General features: G+C 46.5%; 1 pseudogene; it reads right to left on the reverse strand.

The window, feature by feature from the left end:
- Positions 1-15,027: 15,027 nt before the first annotated feature.
- Positions 15,028-20,642, reverse strand: part of LOC141091555 (uncharacterized) — a 53,857-nt pseudogene continuing 48,242 nt past the window's right edge.

The raw sequence follows: 20,642 nt of genomic DNA on the forward strand, positions 1-20,642 counted from the left end.
AGAGAATAATTGCTAGAAAATGTAATAAAGAAGATGTGCTGAGTATAGCACTTTGAACTAGGAATTGCACTTAAGTAAATTTTTGATATTAAGATAGGAAGTTAACCTATTTGTAACGTTTAAGAAATGAGCCTCCTACATTAGGAAGATTAGATAAGTATTGTTGAATAGCATTTAAAATTTTTTGTGTGTTCCTGTATTGTACCTTTTGTTGCCTTGCAGCCCGTGGATGTGCTGTGTTTAACGGTGGGGGGTATGTGGCGCCCCTGAGGCTTCAGTCGCCACAGAGGTACTGCACCTTCTCCTAAGGTGTAGTGCCCCACCATCCAGGTAGGCTTGGAACTCCTTTCCGCACTCCACACCTGCACCCCACACACAGGATACTTCAGCAGGGACCCATCCATGCCTTATGCTGGAAAGGTCATAGGGTGCCTTTTGTGGTCCCTGGCTTCGTAACACGAAAGGTGCTGGGGAGGCGGGTGGAGTTAGATATAAAAGAGTGGGAAGAGTGAAAGTGATTAGTTGGTTAGCTGGTTGGAGGAGAGAGAGAAGAGAGAAGATGGGTGTCTGAGGGACGTGCTGCAGCAGGTCCCAGTGATCTGGGCTGCTGGCACGAGAAATACCAGAGAAAGAGACTGATAAGATTGATAACCTAACCTTCCATAAGAGAGATAGAACAGATCAGAACGAAGGAGAATAGAAGGACGGTGGGAAGCTGGTTGAAGAAAGATAGAGAACCCTTCCAGTCCAGAGAGCGCAAAGGCCGGGGCCCGGTCCCTGAGGTTGATTGGATCCTTATGTTCGGCAACAGACACCGGAGGAGTAGTGAGCCGCTAACGCCTTGCTCCCATCATAGACTTGGGACACAACAGCAACTGAATAGAGAGCTGGGACACAGATTAGAGTCCCCAAAGCAGGCTACAGCTGTCTGTCATACAAGTAAAGAATAGGAACACCTAGAGAGAGGCATTCCAGGGTAACTAAGTACTGGAGTGCTTTGCACCTAAAGGCGCATTGGAGGAGTCGTTCAGTAAGGTACATGGCGGAGTGCGGAAGGGAGAATCCTATCCTGCCTGGAGGTTGGCTGGAGCCCTGACCTGGAGAACACAGTACGGAGGCAGGCAGTTGTGTGAACTGCAAACAGTGAGTAAAGCTTTGGAACCGCATACTCTGGTGTCCTCCAGTTATTCCAGCACCACTACACCTGGGTACCAGCCTCCATAGCTTCTGCGCCTCTCCTCATCCATTGTACCTACACTGCCCTGGGACTACAGCTCCACCTGTGGGGAGCTATACCATCTCTGCTGCACCACACCATCAGTCCCAGCGGATCTGTATGCAGCGTTGGCTTACCATCTTACTTGCCAAACACCACGGGTGGCGTCACAAAATACCTAATAAACTTTAACACCATTAACATCACTGCCATTGATATTGGGCGCCCAGGGCCACGGACCGGGTCACCGCTGCTGTGACACATTCCCGCCTTGACACCGGCCCGGTACCGAGTACCCCGCAGCCCTGGGTGTGCGAGGGCGACCCACAATATATTTTACATCTTCCTTCTGCATCAGACAGGTCCATAGGTCAATCCACCCCCTACAGTACCTTACCCCCTTGGGCTTGCCCTTGACACTCCCTGTATAGGGGGTGGTCCTCACTAGGTCAGCTCGCCCTGGGAGTGTTGGTGCTACAAACCAAAGGGTCCACTCCAGGAGTCATCACAGTAACCAGGAGATTGGAAAGAGGGGACGTGTTTTGGAGTTATTCATCTCTGGGTCCAGAGGCAACAGGGTAGCCAGGAGATTGGAAATAGGGGACACGTTTCAGAGTTGTTCTAACTCCTTTGAGTTTCCAATCTCCTTGCTACCCTGTTTCCTCTGGAACCAGCTTTGCCTACAAACAACACATTTTCCTTTTTTTCATCTCAAGTTCCGTGCCTGACTTGGTAAGGTTTAGCGAGTGGAGCAGCAGCCACGTCCTATCTTTCCTCAAGCCCCCAGCAGTGTTGTGTTTGCAATTTGCACAACCTTACTAGGTGGGCGACTCCCTTGATTGTCTATTTCTCAGTTTTATCCCACTCGATTTTACCCATGTAGCGCCCTTGCTTCTTATTCTAACAAGGCCATTTGGAAATGTTACTGGGAAGCACATTACATGGGGAAGTACTGGTTCTTTTTAAAGAAACCAGATGCATCAAGCCCTATTGGTGATGCTCTATGGGAGAAAAGTATGCACATTTTCTTTCTCAAAGAATGAAAGAAACTATGTAATAAGCACCATCTATAATAGTTATTTACTCTATATGTCAATGTGTAGTCTTTTAACAGGTCTTACAACATGACCAGGGATATATGCCAAGCGGAAACTCCTCCATTTTGGGGTTTGTCCTTCATCAATACAGAGTAGGATAGATATTTAGGTGACATATGGAACAGTCTCTACTATGAGACAGAAGGATGAGACTGACAACTAGCACTTTGGGAAGTTGAATGATTGACAGCTGGTCCGTATGAATTGTTGCTGTAGTTTGTGGCTAAAGCACATTGTTGGCAATGCAAGGGATCAGTTCTGGTGCATGAGCTGGGACTGAGAGAGAGGAGAGCCATGGTGGGTTGTATGGGGCTAGACTCATTTTTTGTAGGTGCCTACTGTTCAGGCTAAGTATGTATGGAATTGTAAGGTTTGCTGGGGGCAACCCACGTACATTATCCAGGGGCAGTAGTGGTTCTATGAAGCAGAAGGCACATCTTGTGCAGACAACTTTACGAGATGGTCATCTTCTCCTGATTCTTGGCACACATTTGTAGTGGTTCACTCAAGCAGAGCTTTGTTACAATGCAGTCGACAGGTGGCAGAAGCTCAGTCAGATGATTCTACTATTGTTAGTCAGGCCCGGTCTACACTCTCTCAGTGAGGGACAATACCAGGCGTACCCCCCAAGCAGCGCTTCATTGAGGGGTTCCCTTCCTTTCCCAAACAAAGGTTCTAAGACCAGTAAAAATATCAGCTAGAGGTGAGAAAGTGTATAACACTTTGAGGTCTCCTAGGACTGTAGTGAATACTTTTCAAGCTCTTTATGCCTAATACAGCCTTAGTAATGTCCATGTGACCTCAACACATGTAGGCTATAAGTAAAGCGATGGTGGCTTTTATCACTGCTGCCACACAATATCTGTAATTGATGCATCGCTTCATCACTGTTACACCCTGTGCCAAGAGGTGACCCGCTTAAAAGATCAACAGGACAAGATCACGTCTTACCTACGTAACCTGTCCACCCGCATGGATTCTCTGCTGAACTCGGCTGCTTCTGAATCACCTATCAACATCCAGGTACCTGCTGTCTCGGCAAGCAAGGGTCCTCGCCTGACGTCTCCTCCCCGCTTCCATGGTGACCCCACTCAGTGTCGGGGTTTTCTCAATCAGTGTACCCTACATTTTGAAATACTGGGGCACATGTTTGCTTCTGACCGTGCCAAAGTGGGCTTCATTATGTCACAACTAGCCGGAGAGGCTCTCGCCTGGCTAAACCCGTTATGGGAGAGAGGAGACCCGCTGGTTAATGATCTTCAATCTTACCTAGAGACTTTTCGCAGGACCTTCGATGAATCTGGCCGGCGTCGACCGCTTCTGCCCTGCTGCGTTTACACCAAGGAACCCTCACGGTGGCTCAGTATGCTGTTCAGTTTCTGCACCCTCTCGTCTGAGCTGTCCTGGAACAATGAGGCCTTGCTGGCTACCTTCTGGGAATGCCTATCTGGAAAAATTAAGCATGAGCTGATTTCCTTGGCAACCTGGATTGACCTGCGTTTTCAGGAGCGTTCCATGGAGATTAAGCGAGACAAGAGGTCCTACCACCTGGACTCTAGTTCATCCAAAATGGCTACCTCATCTTCTCCCGAAGCTATGGAGGTAGATCAAGTAAGTCTGGCCAGCCGCCGCCAGGAGGCGCGTTGCAAAGACGAAAGCTGTCTATATTGTGGTAGTTCCGAACACTTGATCCGCTCCTGTCCAAAGAAGTCGGGAAACTCCTGTGTCTAGGTTCGGTAGGAGAGGCCACCCTAGGTAGAGAACATTCCTCTCCTTCATTGCAGATCTCAGTCTCCGTGACCTGAGGAGCAATAAAATTTTCTGGACTCTGTCTGTTGGATTCCGGGGCCGCCGGGCCTTTTATCCAGCAGATGCTTGTGGATCGTTACCACTTACCAGTTCAGGCTCTTCCCAATCCGCTGCGGGTGACCGCTGTCGATGGCCAGCCACTGACTGAACCTGTCCAGTTCCAGACTGTGCCAGTGGAACTCTGGGTAGGTCTTATGCATTCTGAAAGAATCCGTTTTTATGTGTACCCTGGTTTGTCTCACCCCTTGCTTCTAGGTTTGCCTTGGTTTCAGAAACACGAACCAGTTCTTAATTGGAGAACAGGCGAAATTCTACGTTGGGGAGATTCCTGCTCGGACCGTTGCTTAACCCGTATTGAACCAGTTTCACCCCCCGGTCCAACCTGCTACCCTGCCTGGATTACCATCCGCTTACTGGTCCTTCTCGGATGTCTCCGGGAAAAAAGAGGCTGAAAAACTCCCCCCCCAGGTCGTATGACTGTCCGATAGATCTTCTTCCTGGAACACATCCTCCCCGTGGGAGAGTTTACCCTCTTTCCCAGGCAGAGACTCAGGCTATGCCGGACTACATCCAGGAGAATTTGGCCAGAGGGTTTATCCCAAAATCATCATCAACGGCAGGAGCAGGCTTCTTCTTCGTGAAGAAAAAAGACGGATCCTTGCGGCCCTGTATCGACTACCGGGGACTGAACCAGATCACGGTAAAAAACAGGTACCCTTTGCCTCTAATTTCAGAACTGTATGACTGTCTCCGAGGGGCCAAGATCTTCACCAAGTTGGATCTCAGCCTTCAACACCCGTGATGGTCACTACGAGTACCTGGTAATGCCGTTTGGTCTAAGCAATGCACCCGCTGTTTTCCAAGAGTTTGTCAATGACATTTTCAGGGATCTGCTTTACACCTGTGTTGTTGTCTACCTGGACGACATTCTGATTTTTTTCCACTGACTTGGTCTCGCACCGAAGGCAAGTACGCCTAGTCTTACAGGGGCTCAGGGAGAACAGACTGTATGTCAAGTTTGAAAAAAGCCTTTTTGAACAATCCTCTTTGCCTTTCCTCGGTTACATTGTTTCCTCCACAGGATTAAAAATGGATCCAGAGAAGTTATCGGCTGTACTCAAGTGGCCTCATCCGTCTGGGCTGAAGGCCATACAGCAATTTCTGGGCTTCGCCAACTACTACAGACAATTCATTCCTAACTTCTCCACCCGAGTGGCGCCCATCTCAGCTCTGACCAGGAAAGTTACAAGTCCCAAGGATTGACCCCCTGATGCGGAGGAGGCTTTTGTTTCTCTAAAAAAGGCCTTTGCTATTGCACCTGTTCTTCATCGTCCTGACTCTAACGAACAATTTTTTCTTGAGGTCGATGCCTCTTCAGTTGGTGCGGGAGCCGTACTAAACCAAAAATTGCCCACTAGGCAAATGCACTACTGTGGTTTTTCTCCCAAGGTTTTTTCTTCCGCAGAGAGAAATTATTCCGTTAGAGATCGGAAATTGTTGGCTATCAAGTTGGCTCTGCAGGAGTGGAGGCATCTTCTAGAAGGAGCCCTTCATCAGGTAGTCATATACACCGATCACAAAAACCTTGCTTATCTCCAAACTGCGCAAAGTCTGAATCCTCATCAAGCTCGCTGGGCTTTGTTTTTTGCTCGCTTTAATTTTGTTCTTCATTTTCGCCCAGCTGACAAAAATGTCAAAGCAGACGCACTTTCCAGAGCCTTTCTACCTCCTGATCAGGAGGAAGAACCACAGCACATCATTGAACCCTCAAGGTCAGTCGTGGTCGCTTCTTCTGACCTTACCGGACTTCCCCCTGGGAAGACTTTCGTGTCAGCATCTGAACGTACTCGTGTCCTTCGGTGGGGTCACTCATCCAAGTTGGCTGGTCACACCGGTCAGAGAAAGACTCTGCAACTCATCTCCCAGTACTATTGGTGGCCTGCTATGGCTAAGGACATTCAGGAGTACGTCACAGGCTGTCCATCTTTTGCCCGTAACAAGACGGCCAAGCATCTACCCGCAGGTAGGCTTCAGCCCCTACCAATTCCGTCTGTTCCCTGGCAACACATCGCGATGGACTTCATCACAGATCTTCCGATCTCATCCGGCTGTTCTGTGGTGTGGGTAGTGGTGGACCGCTTCTCTAAAATGGCCCACTTCGTTCCGCTACCCGGTCTTCCAACTGCTCCTGAGTTGGAGCATCTGTTCATCCGGCACATCTTCCGTCTCCATGGTTTCCCTCTCCACATCGTTTCCGACAGAGGAGTCCAGTTCACCTCAAGATTCTGGAGAGCACTTTGTAAACTGATAAGAATTGAACTGGATTTTTCCTCAGCATACCATCCCCAGTCCAATGGACAAGTGGAGAGGACAAATCAAATCCTGGCTGGATTCCTGCATCACTCTGTCAACGCGCACCATGACGACTGCGTAGACTTACTGTCCTGGGCCGAATTTTCCTACAACAAGCAAGTAAGTGAATCTTCTGGAAAGTGTCCCTTTCAGATTGTCTTCGGACTGCAACCCGGGATACCTCTTCCCATTTCTGGATCATCTGGTGTTCCGGCTGCCGATACTTTCTCCGAAGATTTTTCTAAGGTCTGGAGGGACACCAAAACAGCTCTGGAGAAAGCCTCCCAGCGTATGAAAAGGCATGCGGACAAGAGACGTTTGGATATGCCTATCTTTCATCCCAGAGATAAGGTATGGCTCTCTTCGAAGTATATTATTATTATTATTATTATTATTATTATTATTATTATTATTATCCGTTTAAAGATGCCATCCTACAAATTGGGTCCCTGGTTCATCGGACCATTTGAGATCTTGAGACAGATCAATCCAGTCTCGTACAAGCTGAAGTTGCCTACTTCCCTACGTGTGCCTAACTCCTTTCATGCTTCTCTCCTCAAACCAGTAGTTTTGAGCCCCTTCTTTAAGGATCCGGGTACCACTCCTGACCCTGTCTCGGAGGATGATGTTTTTGAGGTAAAACATATCCTGGCCGTAAAAAAAATAAGGGGTAAGACCTACTACCTGGTGGACTGGAACAGTTTTGGTCCTGAGGAGAGATCTTGGGAGCCTAGGGAGAACATCCAGGCTCCTCTTCTCCTTAAATGGTTCTACGCAGGCTTGAAGAAGAGGGGGTGTAAAGAGGGGGATACTGTTATACCCAGTCCCTGTCCTGGCGCGGCGCCCAGGTCTGCCACTGTTACACCTGGTCCCCATCCTGGCGATGCGTCCAGGCCTGCTGCTGCTCTCCGTTCTGGGCATTCACCTCGAGTCTCACATAGGCAGCAGCCGGCCTCCTCTGGATCTCATGCTGCTGCTCAGCATTCTGGCCTCCCTCCTGCCTCCACCTCCTGGCGTCCTGTGAGGAGGTCTGTAGCTAAGGCTATTAGGGGCCGCCCGCCCACTCTCTTGCCTTCTTAAAGGGGCGGTGTGCATTATTCAAAAAGTGCAATTTACCAATGGCATGGCACTGGCTGCTATTTCTGGCCTCTCCTCCATAGGGAGAGCGCCGGAGCAACGAGTATCTATCATTGCTACATCCGGTTCTCATGCTAACCTGTCTGCGCTGCATCTGCAGTCTCTGTGCCTTGTCTAATGCTCTCTGTCTCCACAGCATATCAGTATCCTGTGCTTCCTGGTTATATCTGCAACCATCTGGGCTTAAGCTATCCCGTTCCGCCAATAGCTATCCGTATCTGAGGACTGTGTGAAGGTCACTGGAACTGACTCCTTACCATCTACCCAGATCCAGGACCCGGCTCATTACGGACTCTGCTGTAACTACTGTTATCCCTTTTGGTCCCGCTGGTACAGCGGCCAAGTGTTCGGGGTCTAACTTGAGGTAGCACCTGTGTCCTCTAGGTATTCCATTCTGGCCCTGTCAGAGGTGCTTTACTACGGGTACCCGAGGCTCACTAGTCACGCCCCCTTCGGAGCCCCCTGGACCGTGGTCCCGAGGTTCCACTTAAAAAATAAAAACGAATGTGAACTTCACCATCTCTGCCTCCACTTCCATTCGTTACAATCACCCTATCTTTGTTCATCTCAGTATCCAGATTCACCCCAAATGACTGCTGCATTCCCTGCCTTGGCTTTTATACAGGATATGACGATCTTCCTTGATTGGCTGTGCTATTCCCTGTGATGTAATAACTGTAAAGCAATATAGAGATACATGCTTGGCCACTCATGAGGTCATGAAAACCATTTCTGGCTCATGCAATCTTCTGCTTTGTGAAAATTGATGGTTGCAAATGAATTTGCATCACATTGATTCACTCATCTCTACAGGGTGGGCCATTTATATGGATACACCTAAATAACATGGGAATGGTTGGTGATATCAACTTCCTGTTTGTGGCACATTAGTATATGGGAGGGGGGAAACTTTTCAAGATGGGTGGTGACCATGGCGGCCATTTCGAAGTCGGCCATTTTGGATCCAACTTTATTTTTTCCAATGGGAAAAGGGTCATGTGACACATCAAACTTATTGAGAATTTCACAAGAAAAACAATGGTGTGCTTGGTTTTAACGTAACTTTATTCTTTCATGAGTTATTTACAAGTTTATGACCACTTATAAAATGTGTTCAAAGTGCTGCCCATTGTGTTGGATTGTCAATGCAACTGTCTTCTCCCACTCTTGACACACTGATAGCAACATCGCAGAAGAAATGCTAGTCTCAGGGGGTCAGATTCCTTGTAGGAATGCTCGGACCTGACACCCATAAAGTGGTGGTGCACCATCTAGCTGGAAAAACTTAGGGAACGTGCCATCTTCAGTATATAAAGAGGGCAACACATCATCATGGAGCAATTTCAGATATCCAGTGGCATTGAGGTTTCCACTGATGAAGAATGGCCCCACTATCTTTGTACCCCATATACCACACCAAACCATCAATTATGGGTGTCAGGTTCAAGCATTCCTACATGAACAGTTTCCTGGAAAGTTAATTGGTCGTCGTGGGCCAGTTGAATGGCCACCAAGGTCTCCCGATCTGACCCCCTTAGACTTTTATCTTTGGGGTCATCTGGAGGCAATTGTCTATGCTGTAAAGGTACGAGATGTGCAGCATCTGAAACAACGTATACTGGAAGCCTGTGCTAGCTTTTCTTCTGCGATGGTCATAAACTTGTAAATAACTAATGAAAGAATAAAGCTACGCTAAAACCAAGCACACCATTGTTTTTCTTGTTAAATTCTCAATAAGTTTGATGTGTCACATGACCCTCTTCCCATTGAAAAAAAATAAAATTGGATCCAAAATGGCCGACTTCAAAATGGCCGCCATGGTCACCACCCTTCTTGAAAAGTTTCCCCCCTCCCATATACTAATGTGCCACAAACAGGAAGTTGATACACCAACCATTTCCATTTTATTTAGGTGTATCCATAGAAATGGCCCACCCTGTAGTATCAATTCCAATGGGTCTGCTCAGGAAATCATTGCACCATGACTAGGACAGGACTGGATAAGACTCTTACGTGACCTCTGTTTATCTTGGTCCCCTGTCCACATGTGTTGAGTACTCTACAATCTTGGTGTTGGCTGAGGGATACGTATGTTGTGTGGTCAACCCAAGATAGATGATGTCAAGAGTTTGTCTAAGGGTATGTGCACATGCTGTGGATTCTGCTGCGGATCCGCAGCGGATTGGCCTCTGAGGATCCACAGCAGTTCTGCAGACAGTGTACAGTACCATGTAAGTGTGGAGAAGGTGACTTGACGGACAGACTTGACTGAAGGGAGAAGGGATGGTTTGTGCACTATAGATGGACCTTTTTAATAATAGAAGGGAAACAGCTGGGTGAAAGTGGAATAGGAGTGCAGTACCTAGATTTGACCACAAGATGGCAGGGGGGAGCATGAGAACAGGACTTGTCAGCAGCTTAGGGCTTCAAAACTGCTTAGTCATGTGGGGCGGGGAGATAGGAAGCCAGGAGGGAAATTCCCGACCAAGGGGATAAATAGGACAGGACAGGGTTCCAGGCTAGGACTTGTCCCTGGAAGAGCTCAGGAGGAGAAGACTCAGTACGAAGGACTGACAACGGTGGAGAGCTCGACCAGGGGACTGACAGGAGGAGACAGTCAGGGGGGTGGCCCCTGACACAAAGAACCACAGGACAGACGAGGCCCCGGGGGTACCGATTGGACGACGACCTCGGACAGGTGAAGCGCTGGCAGTAGATAGGTCTAGGACAGCCCCAGCAAAAGATCCGCGAGGAACGTCACTATGACTGGAGGAAGGTGAAGGTACCCGGGTCTGAATACGGAGAGCTGTAAAGGAGCTGCGGTGTATGGCTACGGTCGTCAGGAGGACGGCCAATAAACTCGAACCTGTTACAAGCAAAATCTGCCTCCGTCTGTTGTCTGTGTCGTCTGTGCGCGGCAAGCTGTGGACCACCCCCCAATCCGGGCCATTTGCCGTAGTCGGCAGGATAGCCGCCGCTTATACTACTACTTCAGCGGCAGGCCTGCAGCAGAAGTACCTAAAAGGACTTGAATTGCTCACCTGTGGATTACAAATTTGAGACTTTGCTCCGGATCATTGGCCGTCGTCAGAAGATCCGGGGCGGTACAAAAGCAGGACAACTTGGCTATGGTACTCCAATGCCAGGAAGAGGCACAGGTGTTTGCAGCTGTACTGGACAATCTGGGGTTACATCAAATCTGCCCCCTCATGCTGGACCCAGGAAAATGGGTGGAGAAGCCAACCACCGCCCCACCCAAGAACGGGAGTGGCCCAGGTGGGAAGACCGGCTGCGGCTGTTTGGCGCCATCCAACTGCTGTACACCGGACGGGATGCGACGTTGCAGCTGCCGCGGTCTCGGATGCCTGGAATGGCGGTGGTGTCAAGAGGTCGAATCTCGTCGGGAGACCTGCCCCTTGGAGCCACTGACAGCACCCCAGACATCGGTTGGAGAAGAGGAGCGACTGCGGGCCCTGCTGGAGCAGCCGCCGAAGACATCACCTGGGAGCCTCCCCGTGGGACCAATGAGCCTGGAGGCCAGCCCTGCCAGACGGCAGGGTGAAGATCGGAGGTTACGAGAGGAGCTGCGGTGTGGCCTGCCAGAGGCCGCGGCATTGTGGAAGGTGAGAGGTCCCCCGGCCCCCGCCATGCAGCCTCCTGCTTCCCAGTGAGCCCGGCTGCAGAGGGCTTTGCGGCCTCCGCCAGACTGAGCAACGCCTCGGCCCATGTCCCCAAGCCACCCCGCCCGGCGGCGCTACGTCCTGTGTTGCCGGTGCGGAACCCACCTGTGGCCGTCCCTGCCACGTTCCACCTTGAGGCGGCGGCCTATCCACCAAAGCCTGCCGCCACTCTGGCCCCGTCTGCGACTCCGGTTGCGGCCTGCCCCGCGGCCGCATCTACTTCACTCCTGGAGTCGGCTGCGGCCTGCTTGTCAGGCTCTGCGGCCTACCCACCGGGACCCGTGGCTGCTCCTGCCCGTCGCCTGGACCCAGTGGCTGCTGGGCCGCCGGAATCTGTGGCCGCCCCTGCCCCGCTCTTGACCGCGGCCGCGTCCCGCCCACCGGACTCCGTGGCCTACACCAGACCCTCCGTATGGGTTGCGGAGGTCATAGAGAAGAAGAAGGCCCGAGAGCGGGAGATCTGGAGCCTGCTCCACGAAAAAGAAGAGGCTGGCATGGCGGCTTCCCAATCAACCGGGCAGCTCGTGTATACCAACCTGGAGAAGGGATACGGGTTCATTCGAGACCTCGCAACTGGCCAAAAGGTATATCTTAACGTGACTTCCATCCGTCACGGCCGGGCTTTGCGGGAGGGGGACTTGGTGTCATACTATAAAGAGTACTGTCCCCGCGGCTATTATGCGGTAGCCGTGAACGTCGAACCCGAAGGCCACGCGCCCCGTAAAAAAAGGGACTCCCAAAGACACTCCCAGCATCCCGGGAGCTCCATGGCTGTGGAGCCCCCTACTATCGGCATAACACCGGCTATCAGGAGATGGCCCGGACTACCGGGATTTCGATGCACAGTTGGGCAGGCCTAGAGGACAGTTTCGTGTTCCAGTGAAGGAAAATGTTTTTGTTTTTTGTTGTTTATTGTTTTCTCCTGTCCTAGCGGGGATGCGGGGGAGAAAGTGCTCATGTTAAAGGAAGGGGGAGTATTCCTGTTCTGTTTTAAAATGTTGTGTTGAAAGGAAAAAAAAACACAAAAAAAAAAAGAAGACAAGAAAAAGGGGTTACTCCTGTTGAGTAACTCATACTGTTATTAAAGTAGAGGTAACGGTATGCTAACAAGTTGATTTAATGTGTAGTATGTATAAAAATGTGTAACAGGTCCCAGGTACAGGGAAGGATAAAAACGCCGACCTTGACTCTTTTCAATTTGATGGACAAACAGACGAGAGAGTGAACCAGGCAGCGGACCGTGAGTCAGGTCCCCGACACCACGGACACCCCAAAAGGATAGGCGGGCGCTAACGATGACCTGGTAGGCAAAAAGGCATCGGTCATGGCGTTCCGGATAGTTGAAGGTAACAGAAGGAGAGAGTAGTGGGAGGTACACGCCGTAGAGTAGTCCGGGTGGACTTTGCCAACTTGAAAGAAGTTGGCACGTGGCGTGCACGCTGGCGAGTAGCAGTAGGCTGCTCGGAGGATGGTGCTCCCGGTTTGATTCGGCCCCCGCGTGTGGCGGGTTTGGCCCAACAACCGGTCCGACAACAGACAGTGGGCAAGCTTCAGGACGACGTAGGTAGGGAGTATGATTGTCGGGGACAACAATAGGCAAAGGAAGGGAGAGTGTGGGGAAGGTGACTTGACGGACAGACTTGACTGAAGGGAGAAGGGATGGTTTGTGCACTATAGATGGACCTTTATAATAATAGAAGGGAAACAGCTGGGGGAAATTGGAATAGGAGTGCAGTACCTAGATGTGACCACAAGATGGCAGGGGGGAGCGTGAGAAGAGGACTTGTCAGCAGCTTAGGGCTACGAAACCACTTAGTCATGGGGGGCAGGGAGATAGGAACCCAGGAGGGAAATTCCAGAGGAAGGGGATAAATAGGACAGGACTCAGTACGAAGGACTGACAACGGTGGAGAGCTCGACCAGGGGACTGACAGGAGGAGACAGTCAGAGGAGTGGCTCCTGACACAAAGAACCACAGGACAGACGAGGCCCGGGGTCCCGATTGGACGACGACCTCGGACAGGTAAAGCGCTGGCGGTAGATAGATCTAGGACAGCCCCAGCGAAAGATCCGCGAGGAACGTCTCTACGACTGGAGGAAAGTGAAGGTACCCGGCCTGAATACGGAGAGCTGTAAAGGAGCTGCGGTGTATGGCTACGGTCGTCAGGAGGACGGCCAATAAACTCGGACCTGTTACAAGCAAAATCTGCCTCCATCTGTTGTCTGTGACGTCTGTGCGCGGTAAGCAGTGGACCACCCCCCAATCCGGGCCATTGCTACATAAGTCTATGGGATTTACAATCCGCTCTGCACATGCTGCAGTTTTTTCACTGCGGAAAAGCAACGGTTTTAAATCCGCAGAAAGAATTGACATGTCAATTTTTTCTGCGGATTACGCTGCGATTTGCCACCTATTCCATTGTCCAGGTGTCAAACCGCAGTGGAAAACCGCAAGCCAACCGCAGGTAAAACCGCAGGTCAATTTGCCTGCGGATCCGCACGGAAAAATCCGCTGGTGAATCTGCAGCGTGTGCACATAGCCTCAAAGTAACTTGTGACCTGCTGATTTTTGTACATCAAAATTACTAGTGATTAATAAATTAGTAATTATTTTTAACTGAAACAGCGCCCCCCATAGGATAACTATGGCACTGCAGCATAGCTCCATTTACTTAAATCGGGCTGATTTGAAATACCATAAATAGTCCATAATGGAGCTGTTTGTGAAAAATAAAAGTACAGTAGATGATTTTTCTATTCTCATTTTTTCATTCCCGTAGAACTCTTCTTTATTATTGTTCTGCCCTTTGAGGGATAACAGCTGACGTCAGCATGGCGCTGAGCGATTTCTGGGTAAAGTCGGTTTCACATGTCCGACATTCGCAGTCCAAGGTCGGACGGTGAGGTCCGGGGACTGGCCACCAAACTGGTACAAATCCAATTTCTACAGCCTTATATATGTAAACAAGAGATTGTGAAATTCGCCCCAAAGGGTCATGTTTTGGATGACAAAAATTGACATAATAATAGGGAACCCATTTTGTTTTTTGTGCCGTGGTCCCCTTTGTTTGCCACTGATCTGAGAATCTAAAGAGTTACATATTAGAAATAAAAAAAAAATTGCGAAACGCGTCTACATATCCAATTGTAGCTTTATTACTTTACATAAGTGCCTTGCTTTATATACATTTAGAAAAAGGGAAAGTAGATGTGAAACATGATGAGGATCGAGTCTTATGGTGTTCTTCCACTGGCAGAGACCAGGTTGTCCATCAAAATCCGATTACAATAGGCATTCTATGGGAGAAAAGCAATAATTAACAAGGACACAGGATACGTAACCAAAAAGCATTACTTCATAGATTTGGATGCATTGGAACAATAAACATAATTGAACAAAAAAAACCCATAAACTTTGCTTCTTTTTACTCCCCAAAAAGCTAAACCCTTGTTCGTTCACTTTGATAATGTAGCACAGCCTCATTGAAGTGAATAGGGATGAGCTGCAGTACCTGGCACAACCAGGGGATCAGAGTGGCGCCTTTTCCTTCCGCCCTTTTACAACCACTGTAAATTAGCAATAAATACCCGTTGAAGCGCATGAGCAGCGCGAAACGGTCGTTGTCAGCCTTTTGCACTCTGGAAGTCACCCTTCCGACCTTGACATGTAACAAATGTGTCAATAAATTTTGAAAATTCATCCCGTTGAGTGCGACCCCTTTCTTCTATAAAGATTTCAAGACGCATTCCCTTCGAGGTCAAGCACCCGGGATCCTGGTTTGTTGGTCTTCTGATAGCCGTACATCACCAGCACATACATGGTAACAGCAGTGCCGTCCGCATTTTCTTTTGTGGTTACCAATAAATACAAAGATTGTTTTCACATTATAAAAATGTTCCAACCTATCCTCATATTTTGAAAGAATAGAAATCGTTTTAGAGTCCATATGATTCTATAAATCTTACCATCATCTGGCTGAGCGTAGTAGCACCAGATGGCGTCTGGGTTCATGTTGTTATAGCAGCAACCCTTGTTGAAACATTCAGTTGGTGTGATGCCGGGACGTCCACAATTTACTCTTGCGACTGGTTCAACAGTACATTGCCGCTCAGCTGAAAAATGGAAAAAAATATACAGTCATATGTAAAAGTTTGGGCACCCCTATTAATGTTAACCTTTTTTCTTTATAACAATTTTGGTTTTTGCAACAGCTATTTCAGTTTCATATATCTAATAACTGATGGACTCAGTTATATTTCTGGATTCAAATGAGGTTTATTGTACTAACAGAAAATGTGCAATCTGCATTTAAACAAAATTTGACCGGTGCAAAAGTATGGGCACCTCAACATAAAAGTGACATTAATATTTCATAGATCCTCCTTTTGCAAAAATAACAGCCTCTAGTCACTTCCTGTAGCTATTAATGAGTTCCTGGATCCTGGATGAAGGTATTTGTGACCATTCCTGTTTACAAAACAATTCCAGTTCAGTTAAGTTTGATGGTCGCCGAGCATGGACAGCCCGCTTCAAATCATCCCACAGATGTTCAATGATATTCAGGTCTGGGGACTGGGATGGCCATTCCAGAACATTGTAATTGTTCCTCTGCATGAATGCCTGAGTAGATTTGGAGCAGTGTTTTGGATCATCGTCTTGCTGAAATATCTATCCCCTGCGTAACTTCAACTTCGTCACTGATTCTTGCACATTATTGTCATGAATCTGCTGATACTGAGTTGAATCCATGCGACCCTCAACTTTAGCAAGATTCCCGGTGCCGGCACTGGCCAGACAGCTCCAAAGCATGATGGAACCTCCACCAAATTTTACTGTGGGTAACAAGTGTTTTTCTTGGAATGCTGTGTTTTTTAGCCTCCATGCATAACGCCTTTTTGTATGACCAAACAACTCAGTCTTTGTTTCATCAGTCCACAGGACCTTCTTCCAAAATGTAACTGGCTTGTCCAAATGTGTTTTTGCATACCTCAGGCGACTCTGTTTTTGGCGTGCTTGCAGAAACGGCTTCTTTCGCATCACTCTCCCATACAGCTTCTCCTTGTGCAAAGTGCTCTGTATTGTTGACCGATGCACAGTGACACCATCTGCAGCAAGATGATGCTGCCGGTCTTTGGAGGTGGTCTGTGGATTGTCCTTGACTGTTCTCACCATTCTTCTTCTCTGCCTTTCTGATATTTTTCTTGGCCTGCCACTTCTGGGCTTAACAAGAACTGCACCTGTGTTCTTCCATTTCCTTACTATGTTCCTCACAGTGGAAACTGACAGGTTAAATCTCTGAGACAACTTTTTGTATCCTTCCCCTGAAAAGCTATGTTGAATAATCTTTGTTTTCAGATCATTTGAGAGTTGATTTGAGGAGCCCATGATGCCACTCTTCATAGGAGAATCAAATAGGAGAACTACTTGCAAGTGGCCACCTTAAATACCTTTTCTCATTATTTGTTACACCTGGCTATGAAGTTCAAAGCTCAATGAGGTTACAAAACCAATTTAGTGCTTCAGGAAGTCAGTAAAAAGTAGTTAGGAGTGTTCAAATCAAGAAAATGATAAGGGTGCCTATACTTTTGCACAAATCAAATTTTGTTTAAATGCAGATTGCACATTTTCTGTTAGTACAATAACCCTCATTTGAATCCAGAAATATAACTGAGTCCATCAGTTATTAGATATATGAAACTGAAATAGCTGTTGCAAAAACCAAAATTGTTATAAAGGAAAAAGGTTAACATTAACAGGGGTGCCCAAACTTTTACATATGACTGCATATATAAGATCAGTGTCAGGCTGCAGCTGTAAAGCTAATAGGAAGTCAAATTATAGTAGCTGAATGAGACTTGATAGAACATTTGTGTTTTACTAAATTAAAGAGGACCTGTCATTTTCTCCAAAAGTTCGATTGAAATTGCTCCTAAAAATCCCGGTAGTCCTCTGATTCTGACACTCTGTTCTGTTTTGCTCTGTGTCACTCCTTTGCAAAGATATTCACATTTGTTTCTTCTGGAGCACACTATGTGAAACCTTTGCTTCTAGTCCAACTGGACGTTTCTTCAGAGTCTTCAATGGGGAACATGCGCTTTCTATCCTCCCTTTCAGATGATGCCAGTCACAGCTAGCAGTCTACAATGCAGCTGAGCTGTGATTGTCAGTGAATGGTAGGGAGGATTGAAAGCACTCTGGAGAAACACTCAGTTGTACTACAAGCAGAGATTTCACATACTGCGTTCCAGAAGACACAAATGTGAATATCTCTGCAATGGAGCGATGCAGAGCAAAACGGAAAAAAACACAAGAATCAGGGGAGCGCAGGGATTTTTACAAATTATTTAACAACATTTTTTGAGCAAGTCACAGGTCCTCTTTAACTTCGTAAATCTATATTAAGATAATAATTAAAAACATCAGGAGACGGGTAACTTTTTTAGGATGACATAAATCAGAGAGGGACCTGCGGGATAAAGTTGGTTGGTGGTAGATACAGATTATAGAAGGCTCTGGAAACAGTGTGGTAAGTAAGGATACTTTGGAGGGGGGGAAGCCTGGGGCTCTATTGCCCCAATCTAGAGTGGCCCATATGCAGAAGTTTTACCATCCTTCCAACTTCCAGATCATTCAGGAGACTTTCGAAAAAGGGAAGACTTCCCTTGAACATTTTCCATGCATGACGTCATGAGTAAACTAAGATCGGTGGTCCGAATTGATGATAACAGGACCCAATGAAAAATGTACAGCAGAGCCCACAACTATCATGGGCTTTAAAGGTATTTTTCTTATTATTTCGGCCAAACAGACCATTGGCAACTTCTGAACCTACTATGATTCTGCCCCTCGCTGATTCCCACTACCCGGTGCTTGGGTGGTAAAAGGAGGTGAGGTTATGAAAAAAAATAGCAATTTGGCAAATATGAGTTTTACTTAAGCATTACCTAAGTGAAACTATATGCTGACATTTTTTGCCATTTTATTCTAAAGTGGTTCAACCAAGTTGACCAAGACCAAGTTGCACCACTGGTCTTGACTTTAAGAAAAAAAAGACTTTCCCAAAATAATGACTTATGTGAAGTCTTTCCATATTATAAGACAAAGATTAAAGGAGTTGTTCATGTTTATGGACTTTTTTTTTTACTTAAATGCATTTATTTGGAGCTGAATACCATATTTACATTCAGATTTCATTAAGAATATTGACTCATTTGCCTTCTATAGTGCTGTACTGTGCTGCAGAAAGAGTTAACAGAGAAACCGTCAGTGAGCTCCTTATTATAGCCTGATGGGAGAATTTGTAATTTTCTTTTATCTCTCCTTTTCTGAGCTCTTTTCATGAAACTGAATTGCAAAGATGATTTTTATCCCAAATACATGCAGTTAAGTAAAAAAAAAAAACAGTGTAATACAATCTAAATATTGTTTAAAGTCCCTGTATATGAGGTTAAATTGAGCTTACCAATATTCACCTCCCTTGAAAACTTTTAACAGCAGTCAAGTGAGCATCCATTTTTTCTTGAAGGCATGGTTTGCATCAAGACTTTTTCCATTAATTAAACAGGTATAAAGTAGTGGGGCTTGAAAGCTAGAACTTTTTTGTGCAGTACAATGTTTTGAGAATATTTTGTGATACATATTTTTATATTCAAATTTTTTCTGGTGATATCAAGAAGAAAAATGTGAAAAAAGCTTAAAAAAGTTTTTTTTTTAAAATGTTTTATTTTTAATATTGGTAATATATGGTTTGGGGTCCTTAGGAGCAGAGCTGGAAGCTATGGTTCGGGTTATCAATGGCATTTTTCTTATTATATTTAATTAAGTATTTTTTTTTTTTTTCATTTTGCACATGATAATCCATATATAATGTTGATTTCCCCTGTAACTGGGGCTGACATTTTAACCCCACTTACAGGGAAAATAAAGACTCCTGACTAGTTTGGATTTGGATTAAAAAAAAAAACAGCAGGAAAAATGTTAAAAAAAATTGTCAAAAAAATTTTTTGGAAAAAAATCTAGTATATATTCCTTGTTGGAGAAGGGACTTTTATATCACTAAGCAAGGAATGACCTATTTGCTTATGCTAAAAGATGTTAAAAAATATATATTTTTTTTTTTCAAAATGTTTTTATTTCTTTTATTCAACAACACGTAGTTCTATTGTGTTATCTCAGGAGCTTTTGCCACTTTCAAAAACTAGAGTCAACACAGTTTGACACCTAGAACTGAACTGGGCCCATTGGTCCTTCCTCTTAATTCTTTTTTTCAGAAGTTTTTCCTTATCTCTTTATCTCAACATCTTCTCCTTTTCCCCCATTTTATTTTGTTAACTTCTTTGTAAGTTAAAAAAAAACAGTGATCATCCTAAATCTTTTAGAGAACCTGGTAGAAACTCTTTGTTTTGCCCACAGTGCCTCCGCAGGGGAACCAAAGAATTGCACTTACCGCCTATAAGAATCATTGGGCTAAAAATATAGGGCACCAATGTTACAGATCCTCCAGAGCAAAAGACCCTCTTTCTAGCTGCTCTTCACTCTGGCTTATGGATGATGACCTTGAGTGGTTGGACCCCCTTTTTTCATTAACCCATAATTCCCAAATGTATTATTTGAACATGGATTTTCCAGTGAAACATATGGTGTACGATATCAGACAAATCTAGGGAACCTCCTTTAAGGCTCCTTTAAAACTAGCTGGACATAATACTATATTTTACTTACTGAGCGCAGCCTGTCCATGTACGGAGCTGAAGGACCCAACAATGAGGGCGATGGCAAATAAACAAAACACCTTGTAATTCATGGCTGGTCTCCTCACTTGTTCTTGCCCGTGGAATAGAGTGCAGGATGGACGATTCTCCAGGGGGATCACTTTATATTCTTTGGTTGTTGTTTGCTAGGTCTTATCGGTCCACATCCACAGGGTGGGTCTTCCGAAATGTTGGCTAACACAATGGTCTCTGGTGGTTGGTCTTTGTTTTGGCACGAATCAGGCCCAGTGAGTCACCATCTAATCTCAGCTAAGAAGCTGCCAATTTCAATATTATATTGGGTGGGAAGTTCCTGTGATTCGAAGCAGCCCAAAAAGTGTTACGAAAGGACTGTATTGCGTAGCCGAGGACGGTGAGAGTCAATATCCTATGACGCAGATGGAGCAAGGTTTCTTGACTCAAATAGTGAGACAATTTTATTTTTTTGATAATGCCTCCTCGTAACAGGAGGAGCCGTTAATATGATGGATCTCCATAGACTTCTTATCCGGTATGTGCCCAAATGCCAGGGGTGGAGGAGAGTCACAAAGGGCCAGAATTAAATCATAGCTATCAGGGATTAATATTCAATATTTTAAG

Source organism: Dendrobates tinctorius, unplaced genomic scaffold, assembly GCF_039654945.1.
Source record: "Dendrobates tinctorius isolate UK_male_01 unplaced genomic scaffold, ASM3965494v1 ptg000054l, whole genome shotgun sequence".
Lineage (NCBI taxonomy): Eukaryota > Metazoa > Chordata > Amphibia > Anura > Dendrobatidae > Dendrobates > Dendrobates tinctorius.